At 48.5% G+C, this 20,554-nt stretch overlaps 1 protein-coding gene across 4 annotated transcripts in view; it reads right to left on the reverse strand.

The window, feature by feature from the left end:
* The window catches only part of GRB10 (growth factor receptor bound protein 10), a 195,143-nt gene that overhangs the window by 129,287 nt on the left and 45,302 nt on the right, over window positions 1-20,554 (reverse strand). The window contains exon 3 of one of the 4 annotated variants that reach the window (XM_081244422.1): window positions 2,607-2,697. The exons of the other annotated variants lie outside the window; for them this stretch is intronic. The gene's annotated coding sequence lies outside the window, so the exon portion shown is untranslated. The remainder of the gene's footprint in view (window positions 1-2,606; window positions 2,698-20,554) is intronic. 4 annotated transcript variants of the gene reach the window in all.

Here is a 20,554-nt window from a genome sequence, read left to right on the forward strand (position 1 = left end):
CCTCACCGATCACCACCACCCACGATAGCTCAGTCAGTGTCCACTCTGGGCTCACACCCGTCCCTCCATCTGCCACACGGAGCTGCAGATGCCCCTTCTGGGTCTCACTCCCCACAGATGAATCCTGTGCTCCGTGGGAACAGAACTCTCTCCAGGGCAGCCCCCAGCCTCACTCTCAGGAAGCACCAGCAGAGAGACACTGCCTGGCTCTTCAGGGCCTGTGTCCACGCAGGCAGGGTTCACAAAGGGGGCTCAGGGGCCACCAGCATCACCCTGTCAGAGGGGAGAAAACCAGACAGCAACAAGGGCCACCTGCCACGTCCAGGGCTACCTGGAGGGACACCCTCCGCCCCTACGGGGACAGGCAGGCATCCAGTGACCCCTCCAAGGGGATGGCTCACCCCTGAGGCTGCGTTTCAGTGAACAGTAACCAGAGCCTCGATGATGCGTGAACCGGGAAACACAGCTGAGAAGGTGTTTCCCAATCTTACCCTCCGGGGCCCGTAAAGGTTTATTTCCCTGAAGTAGCTTTACTATGAGAAAAATAAGAAAAATTGAGAAAATGGTTCGCTTCTCTCAATGAAAGAATAGAAAACCCAGGAAAAAGGGGACTGGAAGAAACACTACAGACAAGGACCTGCTCAGGACAAGATGAACCGATGCTGGTTCCAGCAGAACCAACACTGCAGGGCACTAAATCCACGGGAGAGAAACTCCAGAAGCACCGCAAACAGCCCACAGAGAAGATAAGCTAAAGCACAACGGCACAAGGTGACATGCGGGACGCAGAGGACAGACCGGGAAAGACCAGAGATCGTCACGGGACAGGGCTCCTCACATTTCAGAGTTCTCCCTCAACTCACATCACAGGCTCCGTGTTCTAGAACTCAGAAATAAAAGACTCAGAAGCTTCCCAGAGGAAAACTGAAAGACTTCGGTAGGGCATAAAATTAGGGATACTAATTCCACCAAGCATGATGGCGAAAATAATCAAGGTCAGATCCAGTTATGGGCTGAACTGTGTCCCCCGCACCCCGCCCCAAACTCATATGTTGAAGCTCTAACCTCCAGGACCTCCGAATGTGGCCATATTTGAAGGTAGGGTCTTCAAAGCGGTAATCAAGGCAAAATGAGACATTACCGTGGGTCCTGATCAAACGTAAGGGATGAAGACACAGACACACACAGAGGGACGACCACGTGAGGACCCGGGGAGAAGACGGCCATCCACACGCCCAGGAGAGAGGCCTCAGGAGGGACCAGCCCTGCCCACACCTTGACCTCAGACTTCTGGCCTCCAGAGCTATGGGAAAATAAATTTCTGTTGTTTAAGCCGTCCAGTCTATGATACTTTATTATGGGAGTCCTAGAAAACTAATCAGACCCTAAATTATTAAAACACTACCAAACTGTCCTCACAGCTAAAAGGAGAAGCATTTACAGTCACTCAGTTACGTCTTCTGCTAGGTCTCTGGGACTCTTTAAATCACCAGCACAGAAACACAAGGACGGCCCGCGAGAGGCCGCTGGGCTGGAGAGACCTGGCAATGGTAACGAGATGGCGGAGGTGCTTTGTCCCCACGGCAGGACGGGTGAGGCTGGTGGCCTCCCTGCAGCCTTCGCAGGACCGGCAGCCCCCAGGCCTTCAGGCTCCTCCAGCCCTGAGGCCACTCGCCCCCGTGGCAGTTTAGTCTCCTGGGTCCGTCTGTCCACACTCCACCACCCAGCCCCTTAACCAGACATCAATGGGGGGTTGCTCCGAAGGCATTCGGTAGAAGTGGAAACATCTGCAGACACTGGACTTGAAGCAAGTCCCCTCCACGGTGGGGGTGGGCCTCGTGCCATCAGCTGGAGGCCTTAAGAGCGAAGATGGGGGTTTCCTGGAGGAGAAGGAATCTGGCCTCGAGGATGTAGCAAACTCCTGCTCACGGATCCCAGACTTGCCGGCCTCACCCTCACTGGAGCCAATTCCTTAAAATAAATCTCCGAACACACACACATAACACCCCAACCACTAGCTGTAAGATCCCAGGGTCATGCCACGATGCCCCCATAGGCCTCCCCACCGCAAACACACGGCCGCGTGGGTCTGACGATTCTATGGGCCACTGCCTGGCACCCGCCACGTCCTCCCCACCCCCCAGCCCTTTCAACAAACACGCCTCCGGGCTTCCCTGGTGGCGCAGTGGTTGAGAGTCCGCCTGCCGATGCAGGGGACACGGGTTCGTGCCCTGGTCCAGGAGGATCCCACATGCCGTGGAGCAGCTGGGCCCGTGAGCCATGGCCGCTGAGCCTGCGCGTCCGGAGCCTGTGCTCCGCAACGGGAGAGGCCACGACAGTGAGAGGCCCGTGTACCGCAAAAGAAAAAAAAAACACCATGCCTTCTGCCTTCCCCCCTCACTGCGGCCGCGCTTTCCTGGGGGCACTGCTTTTCTCCCCTTCACCTCACTCCCAGTGGCCTGGCGGAGGGGTCAGTGTCCTCCGCGCGCCTCCTTTCTGCACAGAGGACAGCCCTCCTGGCCCCTCAGGACCCTCTCTGTGCCCCTCCCATCAGGCTGTCCCACGTCCCCACCTCCCCTGCTGTCACGGCCCTGTGCCCCGCTCACCCGTGCATCCTGCTTGCCCTATCTCGCACGCTCTCAGGAACTCCTGGACGTAGGCGACATATGGAGACGTACTGTTATTTTCCCCTGGAAGCTGCAAATTTTATGGGGGTTAAGAGTGCCGAAAATATTTAAATGTGCCAGTTTTATCACCTAAATATCACCTTTGAAAGTACTGGGTTGGCCAAAAAGTTCGCTCGGGTTTTTCCGCTGTTACAGAAAATCCCGAATGAACTTTTTGGCCGACCCAATATTTGCCAGATGTGATTGCTTCCCAGCCAGAAAAATACATATCCCATAAGCCCTGCTGAGTAGGTTCTTTGGGAAAAGAAAACTATAGTTAGACACAGCAAAAGGTTTGGATTAATTGGTCTCTAATAACATATATCAAACCCAAAGCTAACATCACATTCAATGATGAAAGATAGAAAGCTTTTCCCTCTCAGATCACAAACAAGGAAGGTGAGGATGCTCCTTTCACCACTTCTACTGAACAAAGTACAGGAAGTTCTAGCCAGAGGAATCAAGCAAGAAAAAGAAATAAACAACATCCACGTGGGAAAAGAAGAACTGACGTTATCTCTGTTCACAGATGACATGATCCTACCTGTAGAAAACCCTAAAATTTACAAACACACACACACACACACACACACACCCCCTAGAGCTTAATAAATAAATTCATCAAATCTATAGGATACAAAAGTCAACATGCAAAAATCAGGTGTGTTTCCAAATACTAACAATGAAAAATCTGAAAAGGAAATTAAGAAAACAACTCCAGGGGCTTCCCTGGTGGCGCAGTAGTTGAGAGTCCGCCTGCCGATGCAGGGGACACGGGTTCGTGCCCCCGTCCGGGAAGATGCCACATGCCGGAAGATCCCACATGCCGCAGAGCGGCTGGGCCCGTGAGCCATGGCCACTGAGCCTGTGCGCCCGGAGCCTGTGCTCCGCAACGGGAGAGGCCACAACAGTGAGAGGCCCATGCACCACAAAAAAAAAAAAAAAAAAAAAAAAAAGAACTCCATTCAAAATAGCATCAAAAATAATAATTAAGAATAAATTTAGGGGCTTCCCTGGTGGCGCAGTGGTTGAGAGTCCGCCTGCCGATGCAGGGGACACGGGTTCGTGCCCCGGTCCGGGAGGATCCCACATGCCGCGGAGCGGCTGGGTCCGTGAGCCATGGCCGCTGAGCCTGCGCGTCCGGAGCCTGTGCTCCACAACGGGAGAAGGCCACAACGGTGAGAGGCCCGCGTACCACAAAAAGGAAAAAAAAAAGAAGAATAAATTTAACCAAGGCAGCAAAAGACTTGTGCATCAATTACCAAATGTTGCTATAAGAACATAAATAAGCTATAAGGCAAATATTATATATTTATGGGTTGAAATATTTAATATTGTTAAGATGATTAATATTATCCAAAGCAATTTATAGATTCCATGTAATCCCTATCAAAGACCCACTGGCATTTTTTGCAGAAATCGATATAATGTTTCTAAAATTCATAAGGATTCTCATGGGACCCCAAATAGCCAAAAACATCTTGAAAAAGAAAAGCAAAGTTGGAGGACTCACATTTCTTGATTTCAGAACTTACTACAAGACTATGGTAATCAAGACAGTGTGATATTGGCATAAGGACAGACGTAGACTAATGGAATAGAACAGAGAGCCCAGAAATAAACCCTCACACGTGGCGGACTGATTTTTAACAAAGGTCCCGAGACCATTCACTGGGCAACAGGACAGTCTTTTCGACAAGTGGTTCTGGGAAACTGGATATCCACATGCAAAAGAATAAAGCTGGACTCTTACTTTACCCTACAAACAAAAATTAATTAAAGATGGATTAAAGACCTAAATGTAGAGTTAAAACTATAAAACATATGGAAAATTTTTCATGATACTGGATTTGACAATGATTTCCAGGATATGACACCAAAAACACAGGCAACAAAAGAGAAAAACATATAAACTGAACTTCATCAAACATAAAAAATTTGAGCATCAAAGGACACTCTCAAGAGAGTGAAAAGACCCACAGAAAGGGACAAAATAGTTACAAATCATGTATCTGATAAGGGCTTAATAGCCGGAATAAATAAAGAACTCCTGCAACTCAACAACAAAAAAAGCAAAAAACCAAATTCAAAAATGGGCAAAGCACTTGACACTTCTCCAAAGAAGATACACAGATGATCAACAAGCATGAAAAGACGCTCAATATCACTAGTCATTAGGGAAATGCAAATCGAATCACAGTGAGATACCAGGAAAATAATACGTATGGTGAGGATGCAGAGAAATTGGAACCCTTCTGCACTGCTGGTGAGGATGTAAGGTGCAGCCTCTATAAAAACTGGCATGACAATTCCTCAAAGAATTAAACACAGAATTAACACAAGTTCCAGCAATTCTATTTCTGGGTATACACCCAAAAGAATCGGAAGCAAGAACTCAAACAAGTACCTGTATACGCGTGTTCATAGCTGCACTGTTTACGATAGCCGAAAGGTGGAACTAAACCAAGTGTCCACTGACAGATGAATGGATAAGCAACACGTACTATAAACAAACAATGGCTATTATTCAGCCTTGAAAAGGAATGGAATTTTGATACACGCTACAACATGGATGGACCTTAAAGACACTATGCTAAGTGAAATAAACCAATCACAAAAGGACAAATACTGTATGATCTTACTGGTATGAGGTACCTAGTTTAGAGACAAAAAGTAGAAGAAAGGTTACCAGGGTCTGGGAGGTGGGGGGTTTGTTTAATGGGCACAGAATTTCCATTTGTGATGATGAAGCAGTTCTGGAAATAGATAGCAGTGATGTTTACACAGCTTTATGAACATAATTCCACTGAGCTGCACACTTAAAATGGTTAAAATGGCAAATTTTATGTTTTGTATATTTTATCCGCATGTTTAAAAAAATTATTGGTAAGTTGGCTATTCAGTGAGCTTCCTTTAATAAAATTAACAACTTTCACTAATTTTTATAATACAACCATGAGAGTTGGCAGACTTTCTTAGGATGCTAAAGCTCAGAGACACATAAAGCAGTGATTCCAAATATAGCTTTTGTTTATTCAAGCTTTTCCATTTTGATGTATCTTGACCCTTTCTCCGTTCTGTGACTCTGTGTAACCCACTTGTCTAGGAGGTGAAATTGAACCCATCCATCAAGTCCTGCATAAAAATTATCTCATAATTTGCCACCCATACCTGACAAAGACTAAAAGCTCTATCATTATCCTGTTCTCATGGAGACTAAAAAACCTGTACCCACTCTGGACAGAAAACCTCACTTCTTTTTTTTAATTGAAATATAGTTGATTTACAATATTGGGTTAAATTTCTGCTGTACAGCAAAGTGACTCAGTTATATACATATATACATTCTATTTCATATTCTTTTCCATTAGGGTTTATCACAGGATATTGAATATACTTCCCTGTGCTATATACAGTAGGACCTTGTTGTTTATCTATGTAACAGTTGGCATCTGCTAACCCCAAACTCTCAACCCATTTCCCTCTCCCAGCCCCCTCCCCTGTAGCAACCACCAGTCTGTTCTCTCTGTCTGTGAGTCTGAGGAAACCTTACTTCTAAATGCCCTACAACAGTACAGAGGTAATGATACACTGTGCTACTTTAAAGAGGTTAAATTTTAAATCATCCCTGGATTTAACAAAAATGGTGTGCTCCATACAGATACCGAGGAACAGTTTCCAAAGCAGGTCAGTATTGCAACTTTCTATCTACGGTGATAAAAGGCATTCTCATTAACACGCGTAGAAGGACGAAGAAATTGTGCCAATCACTACTGTCTCTGTCGTTCCTTCGATTCAAGGGGCTCATCGCTAAGTCCGCTTGCTGTCTTGTTTCCATACGTCCCTTTACTTCTGAAGGTTCAGTCCTCCTGGGCGTGAATTCCAATCTCAATAACGTATGTCCCATTTCAACTGAGTTTTGAACTTGTGATAAAAATGTAAATAATCTTCTTCAGAACGTTTGCCCTGTTTTCCTTACGGACTGTAGTTCAGAAACACAGTTCAGGCAAAGTCAAAAGTTTGCTGATTCTAGAGTCAACATTTTTCTTAACACGGTCAATATTTACACTTCTGGACCCAGCAGCTGAACTTGAACATGGCTTTGTTCTTTTCATGTTTATGTGTTTTTTTTTTCCACTTGAAGGGCAATGTGTACTAAATTAAAACGGTACAATTGTCATAAACTTGAAAAGTGCTGCACTCAACAACGCTTTTTCTGAAAAGTACGCGGGGCGTTCCTCCCTGGAGCCCTGCGGACTCAGGCTGACGCAGATGACGTGCTTATTCGTGCCTTTCACGTCACCACCAGCTACAGAGGACACCCACGGTGGATTTCAGCTCTTCAGCGCTCCGCCCGCCGTGGGGGGGGGCCCTGATGAGAAGGTTGACTGTGGTGGAAGCGGCGGGTGCCCGGGTGGCTCCTGCAGCCTCCCCGCACCCCAGCTCGGCGAGTGCGAAGGCTGCACGCAGCCCGCCCCCATCCATCCCCCTCTGCTCTGTTCTCCTCGTTAAAGGTGCTTCTCGTGACCTACGGACTTGATTTCCAGGAACAACCATAGTTGCAACCCACAGTGTGAAAACAGGGTCAGGCTGGGGCCTGCAGTCCACGCCTACCTCCAGGTTCATGGGCTGTCCTCCTGCAGCCTGGAGGCTGCTGCCCACTGGCCTGTCCATCGCCACACTGCCCCCTGCTTTCCAGGCACCTTTTCCAGGCTGGTCCCTGTGGCCACCTCCATCTCTGACCCACTCCTAGAAAAACACGACGCCTCTGCTTAAGGCAACCAGCCACGCCCAGGACGCCCTGAATCCCAGACTGTGTGAACGGGCCCTTTCTGTTTTCAGGTAACCACACATCCAGAATGTGCTTTTAATACTGCTGGGAAACTCCGCTCGACTTCCTCAGGAAATGTTCTCTGTGCTCCCCAGAGCGTCTGTTTCATTCTTTCTCTTCTCTCCCCGCAAATGCTGCCCACCTTGCAGCACCCTCAGGTGCTCAGCACCCACACGCCTGCCTCTTCTGACCCTGCAGCACACACTGTGAGCTTATAGTCCTGTCATCTCTGGCCATAGCCACAGCCAGCACTGGACATCAATCCAAGCTCACTGTGGGTAGTTACTAAACCCCTCCTCGTTCAAAAACTCAGCCTTGATGCCTGCCACACCCAGACAGCACGTGGTAGGGTCTCAAGAAGCATCTGCCAACTAATAAGGCTAAACGGTATCACAGTATAACATACAGTGTATAATAAATAATGTATAACATATAATGTATAATAGCATAAAACTAAATAGTACAATTGTTGGTGGACAGGTTAAATAATAAAATTTAGTTTAAAAATTAAATATTGTGGTCATTTCATAATAAACTTAAATCATTACACTGCACAACTTAAACTTACAGTTTTGTACGTCAATTATACCTCAATAAAACTGGAAAAAATTAACAAAGAATTTTTAAAAGAAAAAACAAAAAAATTAAAATCGAAAAGAGAAGTTTCAAATCTTAAAATGAATCCCTGTAGCATTTGTTAAACAGAAATCTGTGCCTTTCATAAAAGGCAGAGATCGTGCCCCTTCCTAGGGAAAATATAACTGCAATGTTCACGATAGTTTAAGATAATCACTTGCAGAATTGAAAACAGAATACTTGTCTTTTCAATCATAATAAGAGGATAAAAATAAACTAGTAATACTTGAAACATCAAAGGGAAAATAGAAAACAGGCAGATGAAGAAGCGTTCAAAGCAGAAAAAACTGGTTCAGAAGATGGATGACATATGGAGCAATAAATGTCAACTGTCCAATTCCCTTCTTCTGAAAATAATATTCAAATTATGCCGATGGGCTTCCCAGGCGGCGCAAGTGGTTGAGAGTCCGCCTGCCGATGCAGGGGATGCGGGTTCGTGCCCCGGTCCGGGAAGATCCCACATGCCATGGAGCGGCTGGGCCCGTGAGCCATGGCCGCTGAGCCTGCGCGTCCGGAGCCTGTGCTCCGCCACGGGAGAGGCCACAACAGTGAGAGACCCGCGCACCGCAAAAAAAAAAAAAAAGTGCCGATGTAAAACAAAATACCCAAAGCAAAGTGAAATAGAAAAGCTTTAAAAAGAGAGCTAGAAAAGGGAGAGACAGAGACAGAACAGGCAAAGATACAAGAACACACACTCAAACACAACAATAACAGTGGCGGCAATGATAGAAAAGCATCATTAAAACAAAGAAACAGTAATCCACACAGATAAAAGTGTAATTATTAATGAGCAAAAGCAGTATTAGGTCTTCACCCTCCAAATAACAAATCAACACTATAAACGAATCTTGAATTGTAAAAATGGGTGCTATGCTTCAGTAAAAAGTTTACACTAAAAGCAAACCAACCAACCAAAACCCTAAGACCTCCTAGGAGAAAGTGAGAAAAAGCGTTTGTTGTTGGACACTTGTGCTCATCACTGAGGGCAAAGGGAGGAATCCAACTGGGATAAAAAGAATGCACAGCACCCTGCAATGATGAGACAGAATTAATGAATATGCATGAAAAGTGCACATGTGCAAATATTTACAAACACCTGTGAAATGGTTTTAAAAACTACTAAGCCGCAAAGAGTATCAGCGCATCTTGCTAACACATAAAGATCTCTGAGCTAAGAAACACCTGTGCTGAGCCCCCTCTCCCCTGTGCCATGAAGGCACAGACCCGATGCCACGGGTGCCAGGGTGGACACAGGGACAGCCGGCCACCGTGCCAACCCGCCCTGAGCGAGAGCCAAACACAACACAGCTAGAAATTAAAGACATATGTGTAAAAAGCAACAAGTCAGCCACTTGAAAATTAAAAACAAGCACTGGCCTAAATAGCTGGTCCAAGGAGAAAATTAATACAATAACGGTCTCTGGACAGTTAGGTCAATGAGCACCATCTCTCGTGGAGAGAGGTAACACAAAGCAAGAGGAATGACAGGAGAACTAACACGGCCGTGACTCCTGCCCCGTCTACAGAGGAAAAAAGAAATTATATAAAACAATGTGAATCCAGCCTTGAACCAGAAGGAAGGAAATCTGGTCAAAAACAAACCAGAAAGCAAAACATGACAAAATTTATGAAAATCCAAGAAAGAAAATGAAAGACAAAATTCTTAAAAATACAATTTAAAAACCCACCAATACACAAAATTTTAATGAAAAAAAGAATATAATGATTTTTTTTCATTATACGGTAATGTTATGGGCATTAGTAAAGAAAGAAATCTGGTAATTTCAATGAAATTATAACTTTCATTAGAAATATATACCCAAACCAGAATAAACTAAAAAATAAATCTTACGATCAAATTGAGTAAAACCCACCCTCCTTCCGCCTATATATTTCCAATATAAAGAAAACCGTGTACTTGTTTGGACCAGGCCCTGGGCTAACTGCGTCTATGGATTTGTGTGTGTATGATTCCCACTGTTTACAAGAGGAAATGACGCAGGATGGTCAAGGTCCCAGGGCCAGTGAGATGGGAAGGACTGAGGAAGGTAAGAGAGCTCAGTCCACAAGTCCAAATCCCTTAACCAGACCCCAACAGCCCGGTGCTTTTCAGATTATGAACAGACAGTACAGGTGTCACCTGGGACCTTGTTAAACTACAAGTGTCAGCCCAGACCTGGGCCGACTAAATCAGGGGCTTTGGGAGTGAGGCCTGCAAAGCAACATGTCTTTCAGGACTGTCAGGCGGCACACTCGGGCCGACCCGGCGCCCTCCACTGGGCTGCACAGCAAATCCATTCCGGGAGTTTGTAAAACTCCAATTACCTGGGCTGGACCCCAGACCAGTGAAAACAAGATCTCGAATTGGGAGAAGGGGCGTTGTTTTAAGCTCCTTGGGCGTTTCTGATGTTGAGGCCCACCGCTCTCATCTTTTTCGTTTACAATTATTATTCCTTTTTTTTTTATGATGTTGGCAAGGGGACAAAATGGGAGAAAACTGCCACAAAGCTTTGAAGAATCACACCTCTCTTTCTGGGGGCTGGGTTGGGGGGGACCCTACAACTACGAAGCTGTTTGAAGTGAAAAATACACTCAGCTTTCAAAATGGCCATAACTGAACGCTAAGGGCTAAATTCCCAACTGGAAGCTTGTGCCCCGTATGTTTTTGCCTTTGAAAAATCTATTATTTTTTCTTATGCAAATAGAAAGAATCCCTTTTAGAAGGCCAGTTTTCGCCTTTCTCCATCAGGCATTGGTGGAAGGGCAGCGGGAAGGTGCAGGTTAAACAGCCATCAGAACTACCTGCAGCAAAGAATGACCCCAGTGGGCTTCCCTGGTGGTGCAGTGGTTGGGAGTCCGCCTGCCGATGCAGGGGACACGGGTTCGTGCCCCGGTCCGGGAAGGTCCCACATGCCGCGGAGCGGCTGGGCCCGTGAGCCGTGGCCACTGAGCCTGTGCGTCCGGAGCCTGTACTCTGCAACGGAGAGGCCACAACAGTGAGAGGCCCGTGTACCGCAAAAAAAAAAAAAAAAAAAAAAAGAATGACCCCATCATTGCAAACTGTGTGTCCTTAGGGACCAGGGTCTAACTCTGACCATGTGTGCGAGCAGGACCTAGGACTGCACGTCTCAGCACTTTGAGAGGCTTGTTTGAAATATGCTATTTGAACTGTATGATCTCACTTACACCTAGACTCTAAAAAACACAACAAGCTAGTGACTGTAACAAAACACAAGCAGACTCACAGATTCAGGGAATGAACTAGTGGTTACCAGTGGGGTCAGGGGGCAAGGTAGGGGTAGGGGATTAAGAGACACAAACTACTGAGTATAAAATAAATAAGCTACAAGGATGCATTGTACCACACGGGGAATAAAGCCAGTACATACCCTCAACCAGGGCACTGGACTTTTGAGACATGTCCCCACCTCTGCAGCAGGAGCGTGCGGGCATGGAGGTCGTGCGTCGGGCACAAGACGGGATTGCTAAGCCGACGCTCAGACGAGGTGGCATCACTGGATGAAGTCAGGAGACAACGGAGGGGGGACAGCCACAGAGGATGGGCAGGCTGCACAGGGCAGAAGACCTGGGGACAGCACTGGACACAGAATCACGGGGGACCAGCACGCACACCACACACTGCCCTGCTCACGCTCACGTCTGCACAGACAAGGAGGACACCCGCCTGCCTTGGGTAAATGTGTGCCCTGGACAAGGTGAAACCCACACGGGCGCAGTGAAACCTAGACGATTCTGACACCTGTGAGCGTGGCCATCCCAGTGTCGCAGATGAGGGCACAGGCTCTGAGATGCTGGGTGACCTGCCCAGGGCCACACAGTGACACAGGACCTCATGGACGGGGAACCACTGCGGGCCTGAGAGTCAGAGCAAAGGACGGATGGGGTGCCCCCCAACATTAGGGGATCCTGTGCCCTGCACGATCGGGGGACCTTGGAGGAGGGAGGGTGGGGCAAGAAAAAAAGCCATTATAATTTAAAATGTGGGTTACTCCCTAACTATCTCTGTCTGACTTACTTCACTCAGTATGACAATCTCTAGGTCCATCCATGTTGCTGCAAATGGCATCATTTCATTCTTTTTAATGGCTGAGTAATACTCCATTGTATACAATATACACATATGTACCACATCTTCTTTATCCATTCCTCTGTCGATGGACATTTAGGTTGCTACCATGTCCTGGCTATTGTAAATAGCGCTGCAATGAACACTGGGGTGCACGTATCCTTTCGGACCATGTTTTTCTCCAGATAGTTTGGGAATGACATGTACACACTGCTATAATTAAAATGAATAACCAACAAGGACCTACTGTAGAGCACAGGGAACTCTGCTGAGTGTTAGGTAACAACCTAAATGGGAAAATAATTTGAAAAAGAATAGATACATGTATGTGTATAACTGAATCACTTTGCTGTACACCTGAAACTAACACAACATTGTTAATCAACTATGCTCCAATATAAAATAAAAAGTTAAAAAAAAAATTTTTTAATGTAGATAACTTACATACAGATCTAAAATTGGGGTCCTTTGAAAAGAACTTCTCTTCCCTTATATATATATATTTTTTAATTCATTAATGTTTTGTTTTCACTATTGACATCATCACTTATAATCCTTGATTCTTGAGGTCCATGAATCACTATAAATTACTGACTGCCTCTGGGTAACTTCCAAGGGACAGATCTTTGCATATTAAAATTATAAAACAAGAAAAAAAATTATAAAACAAGAAACAGAAATTAAGAGACTAAATCAATTAAGTCAAAAAGGGGAAGGACTTCCCCGGCCATCCAGTGGTTAGGACTCAGCTCTTTTCACTGCCGTGGCCCCAGTTTCAATCCCTGGTCGAGGAACTAAGATCCTGCAAGCCTTGCAGCACAGACACACACACACAAAAAAGGAGGGGGATGATCAAGATGCCACCCCCACTGCCAGCCACACGACCCACCGTCCCAGAAGCACAATCTTCACGTGGGAATAAGGGACATTAACACCAGCGGGAAACAGAACGCTCAGATGTGGCCTTGCTGTCTACAAACCTGATTCCGTAACTTTTGAGAAAGTGGTTCAAACTTCATCAGAAAACCCCAGGATGCTCTATAAAACAGCCCTTGGATTTCATACTTTACAAAATATATATACTCCAAAATCCCCCCAATCAACACCTAAGAGGAAAGCACGGTCACTATAATAAAACACAGACCACTGACTAGAGACTTCTTTTCTCCTAAAGAAAACTTGAAAAAAAGCCCCAAGAGGTTATATCTAAATCACACTTCCCAGATTCTGGACGGAGGTCTCTCGTTCAATTACAAAATACTGAAGATGGTGGCATCAGATCTTCTTAATTTCATTCTTTCAATGAATCTCATTAAAGGCCTGAGCTTCCCTCTCTTCCCAGCCAGCCCCGAGCCCAGTGCTGGAGCTGGAAGAGCGTCAGGTGCCTTGAGGACGGACGTGGGCACCTGCACCCACACGCCCCATGGGAGCAAACGAGTGGCTGCACCGCAGAGCTGCCCGTGATGTCAAAATGCTGGAAACAACCTCGCAGCCTCAAAACACCAAGCTGCTTGGATTACAAATACTGATGTGGCAACAAAAAGCAAAGGTGCAGGAAAATGCTCTTCACTTCAAAGCTTTTGCACAGCCAAGGAAACTATAAACAAATGAAAAGACAACCTACGGACTGGGAGAAAACATTTGTCAGAGATGAGACTTACAAGGCATTAATCTCCAAGATATACAAACAAGTCATACAGCTCACTATCAAAAAAAATAACCCAATCCAAAAATGGGCAGAAGATCTAAAGAGACATTTTTCCAAAGAAGACATACAGATGGCCAAAGGCTCATGAAAAGCTGTTCATCATCACTCATTATTAGAGAAATGCAAATCAAAACTACAATGAGGTACCACCTCACACTGGTCAGAATGGCCGTCATCAAAAAACCTACAAACGATAAATGCTGGAGAGGGTGTGGAGAAAAGGGAACCCTCCTACACTGCTGGTGGGAATGTAAATTGATACAGCCACTATGGAGAACAGAATGGAGGTTCCTCAAAAAACTAAAAATAGAGCTACCATAGGATCCAGCAATACTACTTCTGGGCATTTATCTGGAGAAAACCATACTTCAGAAAGATGCATGCACCCCAACGTTCATTGCAGCACTATTCACAATAGCCGAAACATGGAAGCAACCTAAATGTCCATCGACAGATGAACGGATAAAGAAGATGTGGTACATATATATAATGGAATATTAGTCATTAAAAAGAACGAAATAATGCCCTTTGCAGCAACATGGATGGATCTAGAGATTATCATACTAAATGAAGTAAGTCAGACAGAGAAAGACAAACATCATATGATATCGCTTATAGGTGGAATATGAAAAAAGGTACAAATGAACTTATTTACAAAACAGGAACAGACTCACAGATATAGAAAACAAACTTATGGTTTGTTCAATGGGAAGAGAGGCGGGGAGGGATAAATTAGGAGCTTGGGATTAACAGATACACACTACTGTATATAAAACAGATAAGCAACAAGGACCTATTGTATAGCACGGGGAACTATACTCAATATCTTACAATTATAATGAAAAAGAATCTGAAAAAGAATATATATATATATATATATAACTGAATTATTCTGCTGTACACCTGAAAGTAACACAACATTGTAAATCAACTATACTGCAATTAAAAATAAATAAACAAACAAATAAACAAGATGGTTCCCTAGGCAGGTGCCCCAAGGTATCGGGGGCGACGCAGAGCAGAGAAGAGAAAACAGAGGGTCAGCACTCCTGCCACTGGGGTAGCAGAGACCTCTCAGGAGAGTACTGACAGCCAGCAGCAGGGCTGCCCTTGGGGGCAGGGGCTTACTTTCCCCCACAAGGCCCTTTGGACCCGTAAAATGTTGTACTAAGTCCCCGAATCACCTACCCCCCAAAATAAGTGAGCCCGAAAGCTGTATTTTAATTCTTAAAAGAATTGATGCAGCTCGAGCTTCTGAAACTTTGCCATGATTGTTAGTGAATCCAGCAAAGTACATCATTTTTTTTTTTTTTTTGACTGTCACAGAATCAGATTCATATAAACTACGGGTCAGAAGAGCAAGCCTTGCTTCTGCTTGGTCTACAGAGCAGAAGGGAGCACAGCTCAGGATCTGAAGTGCATTTCAGAGAGGGGCCTGGAATCCGGTCACAGCACACAAGGCCACCCCGAGTGACACTGGGGACAACAGCTGTAACGCTGCCAACTGGCAGCGTGTCCTGTGTTGGGATGTTTCCGCCAGTTCTGACCAGCATAGACGCCGGACTTACTCTTAGATGTCACGGCCCTTTCAATACATCGATCTAACCCTACCCCCAAGCCCTGCCTTGTCCACCGCCTTGACAATTTGGGGGCAAACAAATAATCTTATTTTTAAGTCTTTTAATTCAGTGCTTCATCAGTTCACACTTAGCAAAAAGCCCTGACATGTGAAGCCCTTCTAAGCGCTTGCCGGGGAGGTGTCGTCTTGGCCTAGAAATGCCTCGGGGGAGCTCTCAGTCCCAGCTCAGCCTGGAGACCCTAAGTGATCCTCCTGTGGAAGATCTATTTCTGAGCTGTATTCCCCCCTTCCAGAGTCCTCCACACGCTGACCCAGCAAACCCAGGATTCACACATCCTAAGTCACTCTCCAGGGTGGCGTTATTAGGTGTTCACTCTCATTCCCATGGGAGATGACACGGGTTCATCTAATGGTGACTATCAGGCCACGGGGGCTGGAAAAGAGGAGATGCTCCAGGAGGCCACTGTGCATCCCTCCCCTGGGACCAGGGCCGGAGCTTCAAGTAATCTTCCACCCACAGTGCCTGCGATGAATACACAGTCTGGGCTGCAAACCTTCTCATGTTATTCTTGGCCAGTAGCACAAGGTGAAAGGTGACCAGGTCACACGACCACACAACTGAACAGTGACCACCATCTAGGTTAACTTAATGTCACGCTGCTAGGAGACCCTCTAATTCCAGGGTTCTGACTGCCTAAGGCTGGATCTGGAAGCAGCAGCAGCAGCCTTGGAATTTTAAGCTTCTTGAAGATGTGCTCCTTTTTGTTGCCTTAAGGGTCCCGGGGCAGGGGATTAGATTGGGTTTATTGTATCTAGTTTAGTTACAGGAAGTGTCCATAGCTTCAAAATAACCCAAATAAATTAACTTTAAATACATCAGTTTTAATTAAAAAATAAAGTCTTCAGGGGCTTTCCTGGTGGCACAGTGGTTGAGAGTCCGCCTGCTGATGCAGGGGACATGGGTTCGAGCCCCGGTCGGGGAAGATCCCACATGCTGCGGAGCAACTAAGCCCGTGCGCCACAGCTACTGAGCCTGTGCTCTAGAGCCCCGAGCCACAGCTACTGAGCCCACGAGCCACAACCACTGAAGCCCACACGCCTAGAGCCCATGATCCGCAACAAGAGGAGCCACCACAATGAGAAGCCCGTGCACCGGAATGAAGAGTAGCCCCCGCTCGCCACAACTAGAGAAAGCCTGTGCGCACAGCAACGAAGACCCAGTGCAGCCAAAAATACATGAATAAAAAGTCTTCCCTGATAAAGAACTGCAACGTTTTCTTCTTGGTGTAACTTGCTAACTCCCCACGGAGGGAGAGACGTTGCTCCCTCTGAGGAAGCATCTATTTTCTTCTATTCCAAGGACCCAGATTCCAGTGAACTAAGGGAAGAGTCCACACTGCCGGGTCACAAGACAACCGAGACCACGCCACAGGACGATGCTCAGAGGGTCTTTCCCAGGCAGCAAAAAGGATAACGTCAGCCACCAAGGGACCTCCCTGCACTTGGGATCTTTCATTCAACCTGGGTCTTCACGTCTCCCACGACAGCCACACTGACTGTTCTTCTAGTACCCTGAAGCTCCCCCGACATGTCCTGATGCCCGCCCCCTCCCCGGGCAGAGAATGTAAACCCCTCCAGGGCGGTCAGGGGGCCAGCCAGCCCGCTGCTCACTCCAGGCCCCCTGCCCCTCTGTGCTCCTGGCCTCAGGCCAAGGGGCCAACAAATGTGCCTGTGCTTTTCCCGCTTTAGGAAGGACTGGGTGCGGGGCGGGTGGGGCGCAGGGCGGAGGGTGGGGGCGCCGTCTCGAGTAGTCCTCTCTCAGCTTTGTTGTCTGTCCGCATCCGTCCACAAACGTTGATAAAGCATTTTCGAAACCCAATGCCTTCCTCCCTCAAATCAACGTGCTCCCTCCAAGCCCCAAGTTCTCTGGTGACACTATCTCAAAAGGCCTCCAAACACCTGCCAAACAAGCCTCCTCCTCTCTGGGTCCCAGGCCCACGGCCCACTGGCTTCACAGCAACTCTTCCTGCTGGGGCTTCCCTGCTGGCGCAGTGGTGAAGAATCCGCCTGCCAATGCAGGAGACACGGGGTTCCAGCCCTGGTCCGGGAAGACCCCACATGCCTCAGAGCAACGAAGCCCGTGCGCCACAGCTACTGCGCCTGTGCTCTAGAGCCCGCGAGCCACAACTACTGAAGCCCACGAGCCACAGCTACTGAAGCCCGTGCGCCTAGAGCCCGTGCTCCGCGACACGAGAAGCCACCGCAGTGAGAAGCCCGCGCATCGCAGCGAAGAGTAGCCCCCGCTCACCACAACTAGAGAGAGCCCGTGTGCAGCAACGAAGACCCAACACAACCAAAAATAAACAAATAAATAAATAAATAAATTTATTTTTAAAAAAGGTCCACATCAAAAAAATCTTAAAAATAAAAAGAAACTCTTCCTGCCGATCACAGGTGCTTCTGTGGGCTCTCCAGCCCCTGGCACCATCCTACACGAGTCGCGTTTTCCGAGTGATGCCTCTGCACCCTGCCAACCACTCCCAGCTTCTAGCTCCGCAGGGACGTGGCTTAAGTGTCCTCTCCCCGCCCTGCCCTCTGGGGAGCACCTGCCGCAGCTCCCACGGCCCAGAACCGTCCCCATACGGGTCCCAACCCGCCAACAGCTGAGTGACGCCCCCGTACACCTGCCCCTCCTGCAGGGTCCCAGCCTGGTTGATGGGTCATTAAGTGCCCCCCTCCCCCTCCTCCACTCTGTGGACCTCTGCAAGCCGGGCCCCTCCCTCCTCTGCCCCGCTGGCCATTCTCAGTACCCAGGGATCACCCCGCAGGACCCTGATTCTTAACTCTGGTCTCACACTAGAATCCCGGGAGACCTTTCCAAATCCCACTCCAAGCCCCACACCCCAGTCCCTCTAACTTGCCTGCAGCCAGACCTGGGCACAGGTACTTTACTTAAAGAACTGTCCAGGTGACCCATGAGGTGTGGTCAGAGTGAAAGGTGGTGGATTCAGCTTCAAACTCCCCACAGCCCGGAGATCTCCGGATACCTGCCCTCGAGCTGCATCGGAGCGTTCTTAATCCAACTGGGAACACAGGTACTTTTTTATTCCAATACGGCTGGAAACAACCTAAATGCCTGGCTCTAGGGACATGTGCGCAGGTCAGTATGTGTGCATGTAAGTACACGGACCCCACTTATGTGCGCACATGCCATCGGGGTACCTGTGGGAGTTGATGTATGCGGGGTGGTGGCCACGAACAGGATGCTGCTTGGACGTTTCTACTCTGTGGGAAAACCCCGAACCCCCAAGGTTATCCTTTCTATCCTGCGAGCCAGTTCTCCTCCTTGCTTTCCCAAATCCACCTGCCAGACCTCTGCTCCTGAATGGGCTCTGCCGGGCCAGGGAAACAGGTCAGGGCCCGGTCCCACCCACATCGCCGCAGCCCCTGCCTCCTGGGACCCCAGGAGGTCACGTCCACTGCTGCCCTCCTCCCCCACCGGCCCCCGGCCCCCATCTCCTTAGCGGGTGACTCCCAAGTCCTCTAAATAGCGGGGGTCCCAGCACCCACGGCTCAGACCTCCTCCCTCCCTCCCCGGGCTCACCCACCTTCACCACCGTAAATCCATCGGAGGCAACGGGCGCTCTCGCCAGGCCTCCACCGCCAGCTCGCCCTGAATTCTACGGCCACGCACACAACTGCCCTGCCCCCCACCACTCAGCTGTGCGCCGGCCTCTCAGACCCAAGTGTTCAAAGCCAAAGTCCTGGTCCTCCTGCAGTCACCACTTCTGCATCCCAGCAGAAACGCCTCCGTCTGCTTGCTCAGCCAGACTGGGATGCCACCCTGATTCCACCTTCTTCCACAAACCCCTGCAATGGACTGGAGACGCCAACCACTTCCCCCGACTGCGTCTGGTCCAAGCACACCATCCTGCTGCCGGGCTTCTCGGCGTGCTTCCAGGGACCCGCATCTCTCTCAGAGTTAGAGTGATGTCCTCAGATAGGCTCTGCATCCCCACCAGCCTCCGCTGGGATGACGTGGGAGGGGAGGAGGGGAAGGCACGGAGGAGGGTCGGGGAGAAGGACTGACCAGAGGACCACAGGAGAGGTCAGACCAGGTCTGAGAAGTAGGCCTTCCCACTTCTACTCAGGAGAACAGCTCTGCTGGATCAAAGCCTCAGAGGAGTGCAGGAGGAAAAGAACACCACTTGGCTTCACATAAAACCCAGTGAGTCCACTGTGAGGTCTTTTCACGGTAAAGGGACATGGGCAGCGGGCATGCTGCCCTGTGAAGAGCAAGGACAAGTGGGCAGAGTCGTGCCCCCCGCCCATGACCCGGAGGAGATTCCGGTCCCGCTCTCCGTCATGCCACCCTGAGTGACGGACCGCTGACACGGGGCGGGGCTGTCACCACCACTGCCCTGCGCTTCAAATCCATGTGAAAGACCGGATCACTCACTGCTTCCTTATACCATTTCCAGCTATTTTAAAACGCAGGCTATATTTACCCCAGGTAAAGTCTTCCCAGTTTAGATACAAACTAGCCCCAAATGTTAGAGGAAAATTTATCCAAAGGGTTTCATCTGCAAGAGATGAGCTAAATGTATGTACCCAACTCACAGAAAACAGGACCCAGGAGAGGTCCTCTGGCCTCTGTGTGCAGATGTGAATAACCTGCTACCTGGCGGGGGGGGGGGGGGGGGGTGCAGGGGGAGGGGTGCAGGGCAGAAGCAGACCCCCATTAACAAAAAACACATCGCCCTCCCCATCCTCGGAGGTCCCGGGGAGCTGGGTAGTTAACGAAGTCCCGGGCAGGCAGGTGGGCGGGTGGCAAGTGGGGCTGCCTGGAGTAGCACAGTGTCTGGGGGACGGGGGGTGCACAACCAGGAGGGGACACCCGAGGGGTCCAGGAAGCCTGCCCAGGCCCCTGCCCAGACTCACTCGGCAGGACTGACACCTGGGCACCGGCGTGGCCTCACAGGGAGATGGGGACACACCTGACATCACACGCTTCCCAGCACCTGAGCCCTGTGAGCCCCGGGCAGCG

The sequence above is a fragment of the Mesoplodon bidens genome, assembly GCF_964165515.1.
Source record: "Mesoplodon bidens genome assembly, chromosome: 9".
In the NCBI taxonomy this organism is placed as follows: Eukaryota; Metazoa; Chordata; class Mammalia; order Artiodactyla; family Ziphiidae; genus Mesoplodon; species Mesoplodon bidens.